Raw genomic sequence first — 18,446 nt, 5'->3', positions numbered from 1 at the left:
GACTCTGTACGTCATTAAACGCTACTGAAACACTTCATAAGAAACGCTTTGAAAACAGCCACGTAATGATTTCAGTATCAAAACGGTCTCACATTTTCCGAACGTTCTGTTCACAAACAATAAACATCTCTACAACACGAAGATTTCTAGCGAGCAATATGTACACACGTACGGTCATTAATTTCTATCCATCAGAAATTAGTAATGTTCGCATTTTGATATAGGATATGTTACGTGCACTACAAAATCTGGAACGCAGCTAACTTCAAATGGATAGGCATTAATGATGCCGTGTGTACATACGTATGCGGCAGTTGGGCGTAATGTAAGGTAACTGAACCATATATGGCCCGTCTAAGCTTTGGGATTCTAACTTTTGCTGCAAAATTGGAAACTGTTTGCCAGATTTAAAGTAAAAAAACATTTTTAAACATTAATTTGAAATGTAGGTCAATTTTAAATAAAATATTTATATGGGTGCAGTGAAGATTTCTGGAAGTAGTATCATTTAGATCATATCAAGTACACATGTACTCAATATAACCTAAGTATATGATTTCTTCTTCAGAAAAAGTATTAGAAAAATGAATAATAAAGTGATTCATTGTTATTTTTATAAGTTTGTAAGTTTATTAATATATTGACGTTTATTGACACAAGTCATAACATAAAAGTTTACAAAGAACCATGTTCGTTAACTATCCTTTAACCAAATTGACTAATCTTAACTTTCTTTCCTTAAGACCATAGCTTGTGAATCGCAATTTAGTGAGTGGATTAGAATTTATGATTTAGAGTAATAAAAGTACCGAAAAAACAATCGGCGTGTGTTTCTATTATATTGATCTAGATTGGTCATATATTGATTATTGATTCCACTTCACAAAGAATTTCCTTTCATTATTATTTTAATAATTATAAACAAAACATTGTGACAAAAATAAATGATATATAATACATTGTTGTAAAGTATAAATATAAAATTGCAATAATATGAATCGCAAAAATTAATAACCGTATGGTACTTGGTAGTTATCGAAAACAATAACTTATGAAATATTAAATCATGACAAATATAACCACAAAAATTCTACTTTGGGAGGGTCCCAATTGCACAGACCCGATTGGACACCACCGATCATAGCGGCCGATGCCTAGAGTATTTCCGTTGGTTGGATTAGATTAGATTACGTGATTGGTGGTGTCCGATCGGGTCTGTGCGCAACTGGGACTCACCCTGTACGACGTATTAGCGTTATTTGTTGAATACATTATGTAACTATTTAGAAACAACAAGCAGAGCATTTGGTACTAAGCTGTATTGGACGTATTACAGTTACCTTAGTTTTATTTTTCTTAAGTAAAAAAAAACCACGAACAATAGGACATAAGGCTCAGCATTGAGCTATAATCAGACTAAAGATTGAAATTGAGATTGGATTGGAATTTGACCAAAGTAAAGTTCATTAAACTTGAGATTGGTTTTTTTCTGCTGATTGATTAAATTCCGATCTAATCTCAACCTTTAGAGAAATGAATAATAAAGTGAGCCTTGACGCAGGCTTTATGAAATTTTTCACCGATATTTTAATAAAAAGACCCCTTAATGGCGGGTCCCCAAAATTGAAATTAAAGAGTGAAGTAATGCGAGATGTATTCTGGCAATATAGTTTTTAGTTTTGTACAAAAATTAATTTATTACACAGGAACCTGATAATACCTGGAATCTTGGCAAAAATAATCTTATATTAAAAATTAAGCAGGAAGTATTGTGTGATGTTTCCGGAATGTTGCAAATGTTCAAAGAGTGTTTTAATAAAATATTCCTTAAATATTTACAATATTCCGTAAACATCACACAACGCTTTTCGAACGTATATCAAACATAGTTGGATATGTTTCATAAACAATTCCATGTTTAAATTTCCATCCCACAAACACTTTAATAAATATTTTAAAACTTTAATTTAACACCTACTCAACATTTAGGCAAAAATCTTATAAACTTACAATAAATTAACATACTATTTTCACCAGACCGGTATGATGAATTTGATAAGTTTGAAATGTCGCGTTCGCTCGTCCATCTCCTTACTTCCGGCGATCCACTATGTCGGGGAAGTGACGGCAGTAACGGAGAATATAACTCGTCGGTTTCGTTTCGTCGCGAAAAGTGCAAACGCTCGTTTTCCGCGTGCACAAACTCAACTTTATTCGAGGGAGCTTAATGTCCGCGTACTGTTATATACTCGCATTCCGCGCATATCCGGCTCTCCGATTTTCATTTCATACTATATCCACGACGACCAAGTATCTTCAAGAATAAGACAGTAATTATTTGCCGCGTGTCAGTGCTCGCACAGATCGAACAAACTTAATTAGTTATCCTTAGGAGGTAGTGAGAGGTATTTATTTGATCGCTCAGCAAAAATGCGGCGCTAGAGGCAGCGTTCCATTTCCCACATAATTTTATATACTAGTATTTTATATACTAGTATTTTTATATACTAGTATTTGCCGCATTTTACCTATGTGTTCGCGCACGAGACGAGAAAAGTAATTTTTATTTTTAGTTTTATTTTACAAATTAAACATTGCACAGAAGAAAAGAGCGTACTTGTTTTAAGAATATCCTTATTTTTTAAATAGTAGGAGAGATTGGAGTAAATCGGACCTAGCTGCAATTTTTTCTCTCTATAAAGCTCAAATAAAGTCCGATCGTAAAACTGAAGGTGTCATTGGAAAGATAATTTAATTTCCTTCAATTTTGCTTCAAACCATTTCGACATATCTGTGTTGAATTCTAGTGGAAAATGTAAAAATGCTTTTTCCAGTCCGATTTGGAACTACTGGTTCTAAATACGATACTTCCATTTTTATCAACTTTTAAATAGAATTTCAAAAAATTATAATGTATTTTTTTTATTATTGAATAAAAACGAACAATTTGACAGTAAAAATTTTATTGAAAAACAACAAATTAGTAACAAAAAATTAAAAACAAATACGAAAGTTTAGGTTCCTGTAAATAACAATTAAAAAAAAAAAAAAATGAGCTTAAGAGCCGTACTGGGTGTTGTGCAGCCAAACAAAGATAAAAAATCAAAATAAATAAAAGCAAACGTTTCGACTTTTAATGAAACCAGTCTTCATCAGTATAAATCTATAACAAACAATTAAATTATACGCCTATTGCAACGTTAACACATCAAAATAATTAAAAAGTTGAATTTTACCGAGTAAGAATTTGCGACATTAGATTAAAAAAAAAAATGTACAAATCAAATTATATTGGAGGCGCATTAGTCCAAATGTAGTCTCAAGGAACGTAAAAACAGTATAGTGAATAAATTAGTAACAATTTATATAGTTAGACGTTTCTCGGTCATGTTATGATATTGTTATTATATAATTCGAGTTGAAATCAATAAAATTAAATTATTCCGATTTTGATGACTCATAATATTTTACTAATTTCACATTTCTATGTCTAGATTTGATCGGCCGGATTACAAGTGCTTCGATCAAGTTGCAATTCGGTTCTTAAGTCAATTTTTAGTAACATTGTCAATCGATAGAATATATTTAAATATATTTGTAACTTTTTTATTTTTGCAATCTACTCTTTATTTATAAAGTTATAGTAATTTTAAAACACAGTCGAGAGTCTGATCATTTGAACGCTCCGGAATTGCCCGAGATTATCCGAACTCGAAAATGACGTCACGATGTTGTTGCCGAAAACATAGTATGTATGCACATAGTACTTAGTACAGCTGTATGCTCAATTTTTATTTAATTTGAACTGCTGTATTGTTATTACAACACATAAACATGAATTATCGATGGTGTTTTGTGTTGTTGTGCAAAAATATTACGAAAAGTGCACCCGCTAAAGTATTTGTGACAGTACTACGCAAAGAAGTAATAAGGTAGTTGTGGTTTCGATTGGCTCGACGTCCGCATGAATCAACAAAATCGAATTATTTTTGTTGTGATGATCATTTTGTTGTAAATATTCAATATAAAACCATTATTTCCATTAGTATCTATATTTCTAAAGTTTTGAGGCTAGGTTATCTAAGATCTAGTATCTAAGATCTAGTATCTAAAGAGAATAGTATTTAAAAATGATATGTTGTACAAATAATTCTTTAGTTGATATTTTCTAACTAAAAGATGACATGGAAAATTATATTTGTTTCTCTTCAATGGGTGAGCCTATAAAAATGAAATCTGGAGTTATGCCACATATTTTTTCCTGTCAACTCGATAGAGAGCGAACTGCAAATTATTCCTTTCATCTTACTGACAATGAGATACGAAAGAGGTTACTGATATTTTGGCTGCAGGATACTCTTTGTTTGATGTTAGAAATAAATGAACTTACATTGCAGCTTTTGCATTTCCTAACTTCAGCAGCGTTGAATTTGTCATTTTCCTTAATAAATTTACAAACCATAAATACGTCTATTTTAAACAAATTTGTTAAATCAGCTTTAATAAAACCTGATTCTAAAATATTTGCTATACTTGAAACTACTTTTTGTTTATAATTTGATAATAATAATTGTGCGAAACTATCACACAGCAGAAGGCTCGAAGCACGCGGAAAAGGAACAACATCGTGACGTCACACCAATAGCGATGCGTTTTCATTAATTAACTGATTTTATTTTAATAAATCGTTATCATAGTACTTATATTTTGATAAAACAATTAAATTTTCCAATTCAAAAATTTATTTACAAACCCAATTTCGACGTAAAAGTTCAAGTTGGACATGAATCCTATCGAACTTTAGAACAATTTTTACAATAAACTGCAAAAAAAATCATAAAATAATTGATATTTTTCAATTTTATACTGTTTAATTATCTTAAATCAATTATCTTTTAAATTTTTAAATTAAACACCTTTTAAATGATGATTTACAAGAATTTCTCTTTTTTAAAAAATTTTTACACGATGGCTGAAAATACATATTCGCGTCTATTCTGTGAATGATATGACAAAGAACTGTCAAATTGCTGTCACATGTTCGGTATCTTATAAGTATTTTACATTATAAATGGCACGCAAATCTGCTTAACCGTATTCATTTAAATTAAAACGGTCTGATTTGGAACACGGTCCGATTTACCCCACTTTCCCCTAAATATTGCAATGAGATTATATAACGTTAAACAGATATAACACGTTTACATAAAGAAATTTATATAGTTTCGTAAAAAATATTCTCATTATTTGATAATACTTTTCATGAGCTAAAAAGAAAAAAAAATATCGAATATAAAACGTTACAATATCTTTAAAAATTAATATTACATTACAATATCTTTAAGAATAAAAATTTTTTAATATTGTTGTTATCAAAACGATTATATTGTATTTTTTAGACGACTATTATAATATTGAAATAGAAATATAATCATTATGTAGAAATTTAAGATTATCAAATTTCTTAAAGAAGATTAAATTATATAACAAAATATATTATTATTGCTTCAGACAAAATAAACATTAAAACAAACACTCAATAAACAGGTTAATAAGAGTCTGCGCGGGTTTTGGAGCGCAATAAACAATTAAAATTCAAATAATTATTTATTCATTAAAAAATCAATCAAAACAACAAACGTTTCGGCTCTCTTTGGAGCCCTCTTTAGCGTAGATTACAAGTAAAAAATGATTCTAGTCGTCATCAGTCAGTCTACGGGATCGAGTCACGAACGGTTTGCCAAATCCGCTGTGGAAGCATTGTCCGTGGTAGTGTCGAAGAAATTGACACATTTCTAAACAACCATTGCGTTTTTTTTATAAAAGCTAACCATTATTGTAATTGATAATTTATTTGCGTGACTCACCCATAAAAACTGATGAAAATTAGTGAAGCCTTGGATAAATTTGCGCATTGTACACAGAAAACGAAATTTGCCTGTCACATTATACATTTAAACGTTCTATAATGCCGCGTGCTCACTGTCTCACGCAATCATGTATACTAAATCTTCGTTTGTACATCCTACTTAACCGCCAACGAAGAAAGTCAAACGGTCGAGAATATACAATAATACGTACAAACATAAATAGGAACAGAGAGTAATAAGTCATTACATCCAAAACAAAAATAAAACAAACTATTAATAAATTAGCGGACAACAATTACAATGTTAAAAGTTATCAAATTAAAAATAGATATATAGGCGTAAAATTTATTGACGGTAACAAGATTATTATAATTACAAAAACAAATTTTTTGCTAAATTAACGGCGAGTTCACTGTTAAAATAAATAAACCAAATCTGTTACAATCTCCTCAATAGAGCAAGGTACGTATGATGTAGAAATTCAGTATCTTTTTGTAAATTAAAGTTATTAGTTTGTAATTGGATGTGTAGTATTTCAGATGTTAATCGTCTGTCTAAGATTCGTTCGTTGTCTAAGATTTTAATGTTCTCCCAGTCAAAGTCATGATTGTGATTAAGTCTGTGTTCGGTAATGACTGAATGGTTGTTCGTGTCTCGTCTAATATCATTGCAATGTTCAGTGGCTCTTGTTTTTAATTTCCTGCAAGTTTGTCCTACATAAGACGAATCGCAGTCTTTGTACATGATCTTATACACATTTCTCTTAAGATTATTTGGGAGAACATCTTTTTGTACTTTAGTGAATCTGCTCAATTTATTGAGACTAAAAAAAAACTAGTTTAATATTAAATTTGTTAATGAAGGATTTGAATTTCTCGGATATTATTGGAACATATGGCAGTAAAAACCATGAAGAACTATTATCTGTTGTATCTGTATCTGTGTTAATGTTTACTTGTTTACATGTGCTTCAGTTAATTAAAGATTTAATGCACCTATTCATAGTCTCAAAAATAAATCCAGTAGTCGTTGATAAGAAGAGTATTTACAATAAGCTCTAAGTTTTATCTATGGAATTTTAGATCCGATAATAAAAACGTTCTATCAACCATGCCCATAATTGTGCCTTTTTTGTGACAAAGGATAGGCCGATAGAAAGTTCAGGTATCTCGTCGAGAACGTGAGCTTATGGTACCAATCAAAAATTAAAAAATCTATGTTCTTAATAATAGTGATGTCTAAAAAGTTTATTTATCACTTTCTATTTCCAGTATAAACTGCATCCGCGAGTGAAAAGAATTGAACGTACTTAAAGTAAAGTTAAATTAAATTATCTGGTACAGCCATCACTATGTCATCTACATATCTAAAGCAAAAGGGTAGATGTATTCTAATTTAGTTTAAAGCCCAGGTTTCAAGGGCTTGCATGACGAGGTCTGCTATAACAGCTGACAAAGGAGAATCCATAGAGGTCTCAAATTTGTGCTTATAAAAATCATTTTCGAAGCTAAAATACGTTGAATTTAGAACAAATTGTACCGCCAAAAAAAAATTTCTGCCCAGGAATGTTGCAAGTGTCCTTAAGGAACGACGACCTATTAAAAATGCTAACTAAAGCTAGATCAGTAAGAATGTTTGTGAATAGCAATTGTGAATACGACATCAATAAAATTAACTCATGATTAGGATCCAAGTGTCTATCCCATAAAGTGTTAATTTATGAGAAAATAAACATTCTCATTTGAAGAATAACTTTATTTTACGTTAAATATTGAAACAAGATTAAATATAACTTAAGCATTTATAACATAAAGCATTTTATATAGTTTTATTAAGAAAAATATATTCTTATATTTTTGATAGTTTTGAATATATTGTTATTTTTCAATATTTAAGAGTTGGAAAAAAAATAATATTAAAAATAGGAAACAAAAATATCTTTAAATCAAGGATTAGAAATTTTTAATACTGTTATCATACAAGTGAACGTATTATGCATATTAGAATCAAGACCGTGATTTGTATACAATTTAAATTAAGAAAGGACTATACGGTCATAGCAAAATCTTGGTGCTGAAATAATTAATATTTCATACGTGATTTTACATATTTCTTAGTAATCATATTGTGCTCTTTAGATAATTGTTATAATATACGCTGCAAAACATATCCGCTCTAAATATGACGGAAAAAAGTGACTTTTTTCCACTTTGTAAGTGTGAAATTAAAGTGGAATTATCGACAATCGCCGATTGACGAGTCGAGTCGCCATATTGCGAGTTGCTATGGTTAAGTTATGTTGTCCGCTTTAAACAAATGATTATTTCTGAAGTAAAAATATATCTTTTGTTGAAATGTTTAAGATTGTTAACTTCTTTAAGGAAGATTAAATTATGTCATCAAAATTATTAAATTGATTTGTAATTTAATATCGTGATATTACTTTTCTGATTTTACTTAACAGCTGTTTTAAATCTGATAAATATGCGGCGCGTAGTTTGAAGGAACTAATAAGTGCATGGAAAGAACAATTTACCGTAGCATCTAAAATTTTAGCTAGGTACAGATCAGAAATTAATTTTATGTCGAATCGGATCCTCAAAATGATTTTGAGGGACGCCTAAGCATGATAAAGTTGCTGCAAACAGTTTTGACATTTTAGTAAATAAGTTGAAGTATTCAATACAATTTTTTAAATGATTCAACATAATTATTTTCAGATCTGTATTTCAGCGAAATTATTTTTTCTGTGTGTATAGAAATTTATTTAAGCAATTATTATTTGAGTACTATAAGATCCGCTTTGACTAACATGAGCCATTTCTTGATTTAAATGTATTGGTGCACTTCGTAGTGATAGGAATATGTTGATTATGTTGATTATAAATTATGTATAAACAAATTATCATTGTTTCGTAAATAAGCAAGAAAATAATCTTGTTTATAATACATGTGTGAAACAATAATCGTTAAATAGAATACATTGATTCTAATTTGATACTAATGTTTAATATTAGTTTTTCTGTAGGTGCGTGCACAGACGTAGCTTGATGGACGGAACGCTTTCGCGTGGATACACCGTCACGCCATGTGGATTCACCGTTTTGCAGTCGCATCTCTGCGGCACTTGCCTATATTGCAACACAAGATAATAGAACAAAGATTAATTCCTTCTAGTACGGAGATTAATTCTCACTGCGCGAGTACGCTTCATGGATCTATCGCATCGCACGATCGCAGCTTGTACGGTTGAGAGAGAGAGAGAGAGAGAGAGAGAGAGAGAGAGAGTATTGTTTTACAAAATGGATTACGAATGTAATCCGATGGAGACGCATGGAAAAAGGGGAAAAGATCTATCGCAATGCAACGTGCAAAGGTGCAACGTGACAATAATTTGCCAGAGTTCAGGAAACAATGATCCGGATGAATAACAATCGGACACTAATAAATCATGCTTTGGTAGAAGAGCCGATGCTCATCGGAACCGTTGTGATAAACGGCGGAGTCTCGACGCGTCGATATTTTATCGTCAATTAAACAGAATTGCCGCGAGTACTCGGCTATCGTTTTGCAAAACGACGTGACCGACGCTAGTGGCGTGTTATCGGTATTGTTTTAAGTGCGTTTGTACTAAAAGACGTGTATATAATGCACCGTGGCAATTTGCAGTAAATCATTGATAATTAAATGGTATTATTATGCGTCGGTGTTGATTAATTGGACGTGATCGATCGTCATTAGAATGATTTTCGAGAGACGGCGCTTTATTCAGACTATTATTATTTTCTCATTTGTTCTCATCCCCAACCGTGATCCACCACCGTTTCGTTCGTGCTCGAAGATGCAAAAATACCCGTTTTTCTTTTTATCGATAGGCCTGTTGCTGCAATCCCAACCGCTATACCGAATACAAAAATTGCCCGCTAACAATCAAAATAATACAAAAAATATAAGAGGAAAAGAAAGCAAGCGGATGCTCGAGAGATCGAAATGCGCCGTCTCCGCATTAAAATTATATCGCGCGCGGGAAGGGAGAAATCGGAATCCGCATCAATATTACATCGGGCTATCGAATTCAAGCGTGATTTCACCACGAGAAAAACATCCTCGGAATGTAGGAAATTTTTTAGCCGCAAAAAGTTTCTAGGACGCGACTCGCGTAAGAGACACAACAACATGAAATTGTAACGACAGGAAGCGCCGTCGTCGATTCGTAATTCGATGACGCGAAAGAATCTGATCGGATCGATCATGTGTCGCCCGGGCGGGCGCCGAGTATCCGGATTGCCGGACTTTCACGACTTCCGTCGTTCTTCGCGGCCGCTACGGAGTTATTATTGTTTCGCGATTTTGCGATTTGCGCGGCGCGGCGAGTACACCCGTGCGCGCGTCATTAGGTATTCCCGGATGGCGTCCTAATTCACCGGCGGTTTTCTCGTCTCGCGGAGAATTTGAAATTAGGAAAGGAAAAACTTCCGCACGTTCGCTCGACGACGAACGGGATCGGAATGCCTTCGGTCCCTCGGGGCGCCCGTTAACTCCCTCAAATTCTAATTTGGCTTATTGGTCTACTTGAAGTAACAGCTAAATCGCTAAACTCAGGACACTGACTTGCAGAATTGAAATTAATGCCTTTCTCTAACTCGGCGCTCGCAATATCTCCGCCTAGGATGAGCGTATAGTTGATTAGTGTCGTAGTCTTCGCGTGCCAAACTAACTTTCTCGGGGTAGCAAAGTGTTCTTACAATACGCAGTGAAATCAACAAGCTCTCGTACGCAGTATTGCGGTCGTTTTTTATTCTTTTTTTTGTGAATTTCACATATTGATAAACACAGGTATATCCCAGATAGCAAACTGACGTTACTTGTCGTCATTTTAACGTCAAAATAACGTCTTTGACGACATTTTGACGTGAAAATGACGACAAATAACGTCAGTTTGCTACGTAGGTAACTTCTAAACAATAATAAAGGATTATTATTGCGCTATCCCTTGGAGACAAAGTCACAAAATTGGAAGTCAGGAAGCTTACGACGGGAAATTAACAGATGTGCAGGCCGGAAATGACTGTCCCTACGTTACCGTTAGAAACGGCCGAATTCGCGAAAACGATTTTGTTAAAGGAAATTAGTGTGCCGCCAAGAGAAATTATGGCTCGCACGGTAGCACAGTGTCGGGATCCGACATTCCGATTCGATGTCCGATACGAGAGCTAACTTTGTCAGCCACGCGCGGTTACCGAAGTTGAAAACTCGTGTCACTTGATTAACCGGGAAATTTCTCGGCGTAAGGCGCCGCCATAATTCAGAAAGGATCGGCTAGTTTAATTAGGTACGTATGGATGTCGATAGCGTGGTTATCGGACATTAACGAACGCCAGTTTGATACGCTCCCCGAGAATGAACACCAACGCCCGTATTCATATCCTCGGACGAATCTGTCAATAAATCTGGATGCGAATTGTAATTTAGTTCGCCTCGATTACGGATGCAGGCGGGACAGATCAGATATTCAAGTGGGATCAGATGCTAAAATATGCGGAGAGGGCGCGAATCATCGGGATCAAGATTAATGCAAAAATGGACGATAAATTTCACGCGACGGCGATCGTCGCAATTTCGAACTGTTGTTTCCAAGACGCCAACCAATCGGCATATTTTTTACGAAAGCACCGTCATCTTTGTTTTGCGTCATATCGTAAATGAACGTAGAAAGAATTAAGCTGGAGGACATGATCCCCTGAGAGTCGTGCATTCCGACCACTCTTTCACTTTATTATGTGAATCAGACGGTCTTAAACGCGTTTTGCCTTGACAAATATGTATTACCTGCTAGTGAAAGCGCAAGATGTTTTGTCATACCGAGGTGGAAAACCTTGAAGCACATAACAGACGGGAGAGAATGATTCGAGGAAATTATTTTAGTATCGAAGATGTACGATAATAACTCTTTAAATATAATATCCCAAGTGAGAATAGACTGTATTAAACCAATATTAAATATTGATGAGGCACTGATTTTATACCAAAAAATGGGTTTTATTTTTCAGTCCAAAACTAGCTATGAGGGCTCGTTGATTTTACAGAAAGTATCAGAAATATTTTCTAATTTGGTAGGTAAATTGGTGAACAAATTGTCCGCATAAAAATTATATTTACAATGCTCGTCTATCTTGTCAAAATGTATGAGATAAATTGAGAAGAGTAGCGACCCCAGAACCGATCCCCGAGGAACTCCAGATATTACAGGCTTCTCTGACGACACCGCAACGTTAGTTAGGTCACGAACAACCTCTCTTCCGTTGTCGAGGTAGGAGGATAACCATCCGAGTGCAAAACAAGCGAAACACAGGTCTCTTAACTTTACCACCAACAGGCTATGGTTGACGTAAATAAAGGCCATCGTGAAATCAAAAAATACCAAGATTGTACCTCTCTCATGTCAATGGAAAGTCTGACATAGTTCAAAACTCTAATGAGAGCCGTTTGAGTAGAATGCCTTTTCTGTACGTTGATTGGAAAGGATCGAGCAAACGATGGTCCTCTAAGAAATTTGAGATTTGCTCAGTAACAATGCGTCAGCGTCTTGAATATCAAACACTTGAATATCAAAATTGATCTATATTGAGAAGAGAAAGAAAGAGAGAGAGAGGGGGGGGAGAGAGAGAGAGAGACTGCAATCCTGTAACAATAATAATCAAATTTTGCTTCATTGTTATCATTCCAGTATACCACTAGCACTAATATTGGTACCAGTATTGATATCCAGTATCGCATCTGGATTCAGTACTAAAGGTTGATAAAAATGAAAATATATATAATTATAATAAAAGACGAGGTGTATTATAGTACTTTCAAATTGTCAAGTAATCAACTATTAATAGGCTAATAAAAGAAATCGCGGTTGTTGGTGCGTAGAATTAATAATTTTATTAATTTAAAAACGGACGTTTCGACTCAGCTTCGAATCATCTTCAGCTACAGTTTCTTCTCTCTTGAGCGCAGTTACATACATTTGCTTTTGCGAGGTGCTCTCCGGCTGGACAATTCACCGGTTAAAACCCACAAACAATTTTCATTGAAAGATTATTTTTCGACCACTGTATAGAACATTAATTTTGACCTTTTAGTCTCTTGTTAGAAATTTTTATTAAAAATTGTGTCCACCGCTCCCTCACCGTAGCATTACTCACCAGAGGAGTCCGCAAATTGACAAAACCAGTCACATTCATTCCACTTGAATTACACGAATTATTTGACTTATAACGATCAGACTTCCGCGCAATGATTTGTCAGGTCGAAAGTTATATATAATTCTTTCCTACAATGTACCTACATGTTCTTCCTAAAATATTTTGCCCTTATAACAATGACGACAAATTCTCAATACAGTTTCACAGAAACGTATTTCGTGGATCTTCATTTCATTCTCGATAAAATGTGATTCATGTTTACGCAAGCTTTAATTAACACAATCGTTCCTCAGGATACCGGAGATACCAGGACTGTATGAATACGCTCGTAGCACATGCTCGTCTATTCTGTCGACCGGGATTCATCGACAGCGGGACCGGCCAAAATTCCTGGAGCACACGATAATAACGGGACGGTTGACGTTTACGTCAACGCGCGCATTGTACGTTACATCATGATTCATGCTTGGATTTCCAGTAATTAATGCGGTGCGCTCGTAGCCAGCGGAACGTCGCATAAGTCGAGCGCCGGTAACGAAAAAACCTCGAGACCGCGATATCAAGAGAAGAGCTTGACTCTCGACATTTAAAAGACGCACTTGGATGAATAAATAAAAGCCTAATGGCATGTCTTTAAAATAATTCTAAAAAAAATTTTTACATTAGAGATTATGAAAAGAATAAAATTTTTCCCAGTATTATACTAATGAATTTAACGCGTGTTATTGTTCGACGGAATATTATTAATTTTTGTTAGATATTTATGTTATCACACAAAAGTATTTTCTCTTTTCCTTTTCAATTCTCTCACCCAATGATGTGGTCGCTTAACTAAACTTTTTGCGACGTTAGATACCAACGAGATTACTTGACAATACTGGTGCGAAAGGGTGAGTCACGTCGATATCAGATCATTGAATATATTCACGCATTTCACGAGAAGATAGTCGAATAGTGGCGTTTACAATGCTGTAAAGCAGAACCGATCGTTGCCGCCGACGCGTCTTGAACTGACAATGAGCGACGAATGGTTATCCTCCAAGGAGGATCACCATCGCTGTTCGCTACAAGCCGAGAACTGTGCATATCATTGACACGATCCGACATAGCTCCGTACGAACTGATCAGAAGCGATTACGACGAAAATGAAATAAAGTCCGAACATTTAGACAAATTTCGCGAAGATCAATCGAAAGAAATGTTGCAGCAGGAAGAATTGAAGAGTCCATCGACTTTACGATCGCTTTGAATAATCAGATAGAAGTGTCTCGAGAAAATGTAATTCATCAAACGATTTCTGAGAGAAGCGTGTCGTCGGGACTAAGTTTCAAAGTAATCTTCTTGACTTTTATTACGGCGAGGAGAGAGAGAGAGCATCTTCCAATCAGCAGTCGCGCGGAATCCGCAGCCCGGAAACTCACAAGTTTCTTTCGCAAGTAATCACAATTATAGATCAACGAAGCTTGGTGAATTATTAAATAGATTTTACAGATTTATAGTGCAATTGTTAAGACGAGAACATCGAATGCAAAAGACCGGAAAAAGTTTCGTTTCTCTTCGTTGTAGAAAAACAAGTGAGTGCGTATCGATTGATGGGTTGTCAGCTTTCGACAGACGTTTACATTATCAACAAATGGAAATTGTTGTTCGTATTTGCGTAATCTTAATTTGTATCGTTAATATTACTGCCATGAAAGCCCAGCTTTCGAAAGGTAATAGAGACGAGCGTAAACACGAATTACAGAAGAAATCTCCAAAGGGTACTTACGATTTAGAAAACGCCATTCTTAATCACGACGAATCTCCACCGAATCTTTCAAACACCTTCAAATAAGCCAATGCTGTTGCGGACGCTTACTCCATTCACGTAGTACGACCCGCATCCGTTTAGAAGTCGCGCTTTCAATCTCTCGAGCGAGGACGAAGAGATTTCGTATGCCTTAGTCAATATTCGCATCTCCTGTCGGAATCCGAGGATCCTGGCGAGCTCTTCTTACCTCTCAGCAAAAGCGAGCACGAGCAGGCAGCCGCATTGGACAGGAAGACAGTAGCTGGACGATCCTGCTGGCTGCCTCGAGGGAAGCTCGCCCGGGCGGCATGGCTCCCACCTCTTCACCTCGATCCTGGCCGCTGTTGCCCGGCGAAGGATGTCCCACGTTTGTCACTAATTCCTGAGTAATTCGTATCGCCGCTTTTCGCACCGTCGGCAATTTGCACCTGCTGCGTCGCTCTTTCGTGGCCGCGCACCCCGCGTACGTCAGCAACGCGAGTGACGGCTGTTAGCAACAACCCACCCCCAACCCCCGCACCAGGAAGTTAGGCCGCGTCGAGGGCGACCTTACCGGGTGTCGCACCACGTCGCGTTGCGCTGGTTCTCATCGAAAACGCGGACGCCGTGCGATTCGTTCGATCGTCGACTCGACGAAGAGAAGACTGAGAAAGGAAAAGAAAGAAAGATAGGGAAAGAGAAAGAAAGAGAAAGAGAGGATAGAAAGAGAAAGAAAGAGAGATACGCGATGCTGGCAGGACACGATAGAACACTACTGGGTGAGGACTTTGCAATCGGAACAGATGTAACGATGATGATAACGACGATAACGGCGACGACGACGACGATGCACCGTGCGGAGTTCGTGACTAACGATAGGATCAAAGACGGAGAGAGGAGAGCACGGAGACCTGGGCACAGGACACGATGGCCCGGCCACTGCGCCGGCACTGAGGCTACGCCACAGCCTCGGCCTCCTGATACTCCCTCTTCCTCGCGCTCTCCTGCCGTCCCGCTCCCGCTATGCTCGTCTCACTCTCTTTTCCTCCCCCTCTCTGTCTCTCTCTAACTTTGTAATACTCTTCCTCTCCCTCCCTCATCCCTATATTCTCTCTCTCTTTCTCTCTCTCACTCACTCTACTCTGTAATACTCTTCCACCCTCGCCGCGAATCTCTCTCCCTTCTTCGCGCCGTTACTCGCGCGCTCTTTCTCTGGCGCAGCCATGCCATGATCGGCAAATTTGGAAAACCCTTCTCATGCGTATGTTCAAGCTCTCCCTCTCTCTCTCTCTCTCTTTCTCTCTCACTTTTTTTTGCAAAGCACGCGTCTCTTTCATAGAATCCAAATACTCTACTCTGTAACTTCTAAAAATTTTATCTTCCGTCTCTTTCTGAAAGATAGCCACCTTCTCGCTACCACCGCCACGTGAATTCCTCTCCTTCTGTTTTGTGATTTCCTCTTCCATTGACTATCTCCAATTTGCTCGAGTTCTTTCGATCTCTACGTTCGTTTTTCCTTTCTGCATTTCCTCTATCTCTCTTTTCCCCCCCCCCTCTCTTTCTCCTTTTTTTGCGGACCCTCTCTTTCTTCCGTTCTGTCTCTACTCACGTTCTTCGCTTTTCCTCTTTCTCCATTTCTAAAACTCTGTCTCGTGTTTTCACCGTTCTCGTCTCTTTCCGTTCCGTTTTCGCGTTCACTGACTCGAAATACTTTCTCTCGCTTTCTCACAATCGTCGTATATCTCCGTTGCTTTTCAGCTATCTCTGCTTTCTCCCTCTTTCCTATACTTATCCTCTTTTAGTTGGACCGCTTGAATATAGCTCTTTTTCCTTCTATCAAATGCCTCCTGTAACCCTCTCTTCTCACCGACTTCTCTTTCTCCCTTCGTCTGCTTTTTGAACGTCCTTTTCCAACTTGCGTTAGTCCCTTCACATCCCTCCATTCGCGCTTTCCGTCCTTCCTTCTCACCTACAATCGACTCTCCACCAGCTGCGCGCGATTCCACCCCTCTCCCTTTCAGGATCTCCCATCCCTCTTCCATCCGTATCCCGTATACCCTGACTTTCATCCCTTTCGTTTGTGCTTCCCTCCATTCCCTCTCCCACCTCCAATAGCGCCGCGATCCTGCGTTCTTTACATCTGTCGCGTTCCACCGCGGAAGTCAACCCTGTATCGTTGAAGGGTGCATCTTCTTGCCGGTTCTGCGTGGTGGAGGGTAGCTGGGCGCGGTAACCTTGTGACACATTCCTGAATCAAGTAAAATGCAAATGCTTTTTTATATCCTTCCTGAAAGCAATACGTTAAATCTGTTCGCGCGGACGAATAATAAGTAATAATTTATGTCAAAAACAAACCTATACATATCCGCAATCCAAACACAGTGTTATGCATTACTTTATAGCAACATCGCGATGTATAATTTCAAGTATCATCAAACGAAGTAATTTAACGAGGAAATAATACGCTGTAATTACAGTTACAATTAGAATTTGCAATGAGGAACTTATGTGGCAGCGCCGGCGGTAACATCAGAAAGCGTGCGGACTTTGGCGAATTAATTAAAGGTAGCCACGACCGTCGTGTGAAACCAAACGTGAAAATAATATCGTCCGGTTTTTCGCCCAACCGCAAACTGGATTCCACGCTCTCTTGAAAATCAGCTTGATTTCGACGCGGAATACTGTAACTTTCTTCGTGGAGCCCTACTCGCGTCTTCCCACGCAAAACTAGAGCGGATTGTGAAATGCCGTATCACATTCTTCAATTAAACCGAGCACCGCTATTCAACCGCTAATTTTCTTCTTTGCTCATCATTTTTATAACTTTCCGTAGTATATTGAGGAAATTTATTTGCAAATTTGTAAAATAAAATAAATTAACTGTTTTTATTTTATGAATAATAGGGAACTTTTGCGTGTCTCGTGTTTAAAGTTAAATCGTAATCAGGCTTTAACTTTGACGACAATGTCGATGAGAAGACTCTGAAATTAAGAGCGCAAAACCCGATCAAGAAAAATAAAAGAAGCAAAGGGAGCTAAGATGCGCGACGCTATGCTCTTAATCGATCATTAACTCCATTTTAATCTCACAAGGAATATTCATCATGCCTTTTTTATGCTAAGTGATCTAGCAGTTTCTTTTATATCGAATGATCTAGTCTAGACTGCATCGTCATCTTATGAAAATTGACTTTTACGGGATTTATTATATCTTATCTATCTTTCAGCTCAGATTTTTGCATGAATTTTCTTCCTCCCTTCCTCTCCTTTCTTTCATTCTTTCTTATATTTTCTTCTACCAAGTAGCGCTGTGCCGAGATAAACGCTCGTGGATAACGGAATCGAGTTTTCCGTGCTTATTTAACTGCAAAATGAGAGGAAGGGATTTTTGTAAGAATTTTCATAATATGCTCTTAAACTCTTTTCCTCAAATAAATATCCAATATAATTCGATCTCTTTCCGAGATTACAAAAGCATGCAGAAGTACTAAATGCAACCTTTCAAATTTAAGGTAAAAGAAGTTTTTATTTTACATTTTCTGAAATTTTATATTTTTTTAAATATTAGGCAATCTCCGAATTTATTGTTTAAAATATTTGGAAGAGATATATGAA

At 36.5% G+C, this 18,446-nt stretch overlaps 1 protein-coding gene across 3 annotated transcripts in view; it reads right to left on the bottom strand.

The window, feature by feature from the left end:
- LOC105201716 (inactive dipeptidyl peptidase 10) overlaps positions 1-15,886 on the bottom strand; it is a 223,509-nt gene extending 207,623 nt beyond the window's left edge. For 2 of the 3 annotated variants that reach the window (XM_026136608.2, XM_011169870.3), the window contains exon 1: positions 14,832-15,886. The gene's annotated coding sequence lies outside the window, so the exon portion shown is untranslated. The remainder of the gene's footprint in view (positions 1-14,831) is intronic. The other variant, XM_039457865.1, reaches the window with a different exon arrangement.
- Between the last annotated feature and the right edge of the window lie 2,560 nt (positions 15,887-18,446).

The sequence above is a fragment of the Solenopsis invicta genome, chromosome 15 (assembly GCF_016802725.1).
Source record: "Solenopsis invicta isolate M01_SB chromosome 15, UNIL_Sinv_3.0, whole genome shotgun sequence".
NCBI lineage: Eukaryota > Metazoa > Arthropoda > Insecta > Hymenoptera > Formicidae > Solenopsis > Solenopsis invicta.
This window is presented reverse-complemented; position numbering and strand designations above follow the sequence as displayed.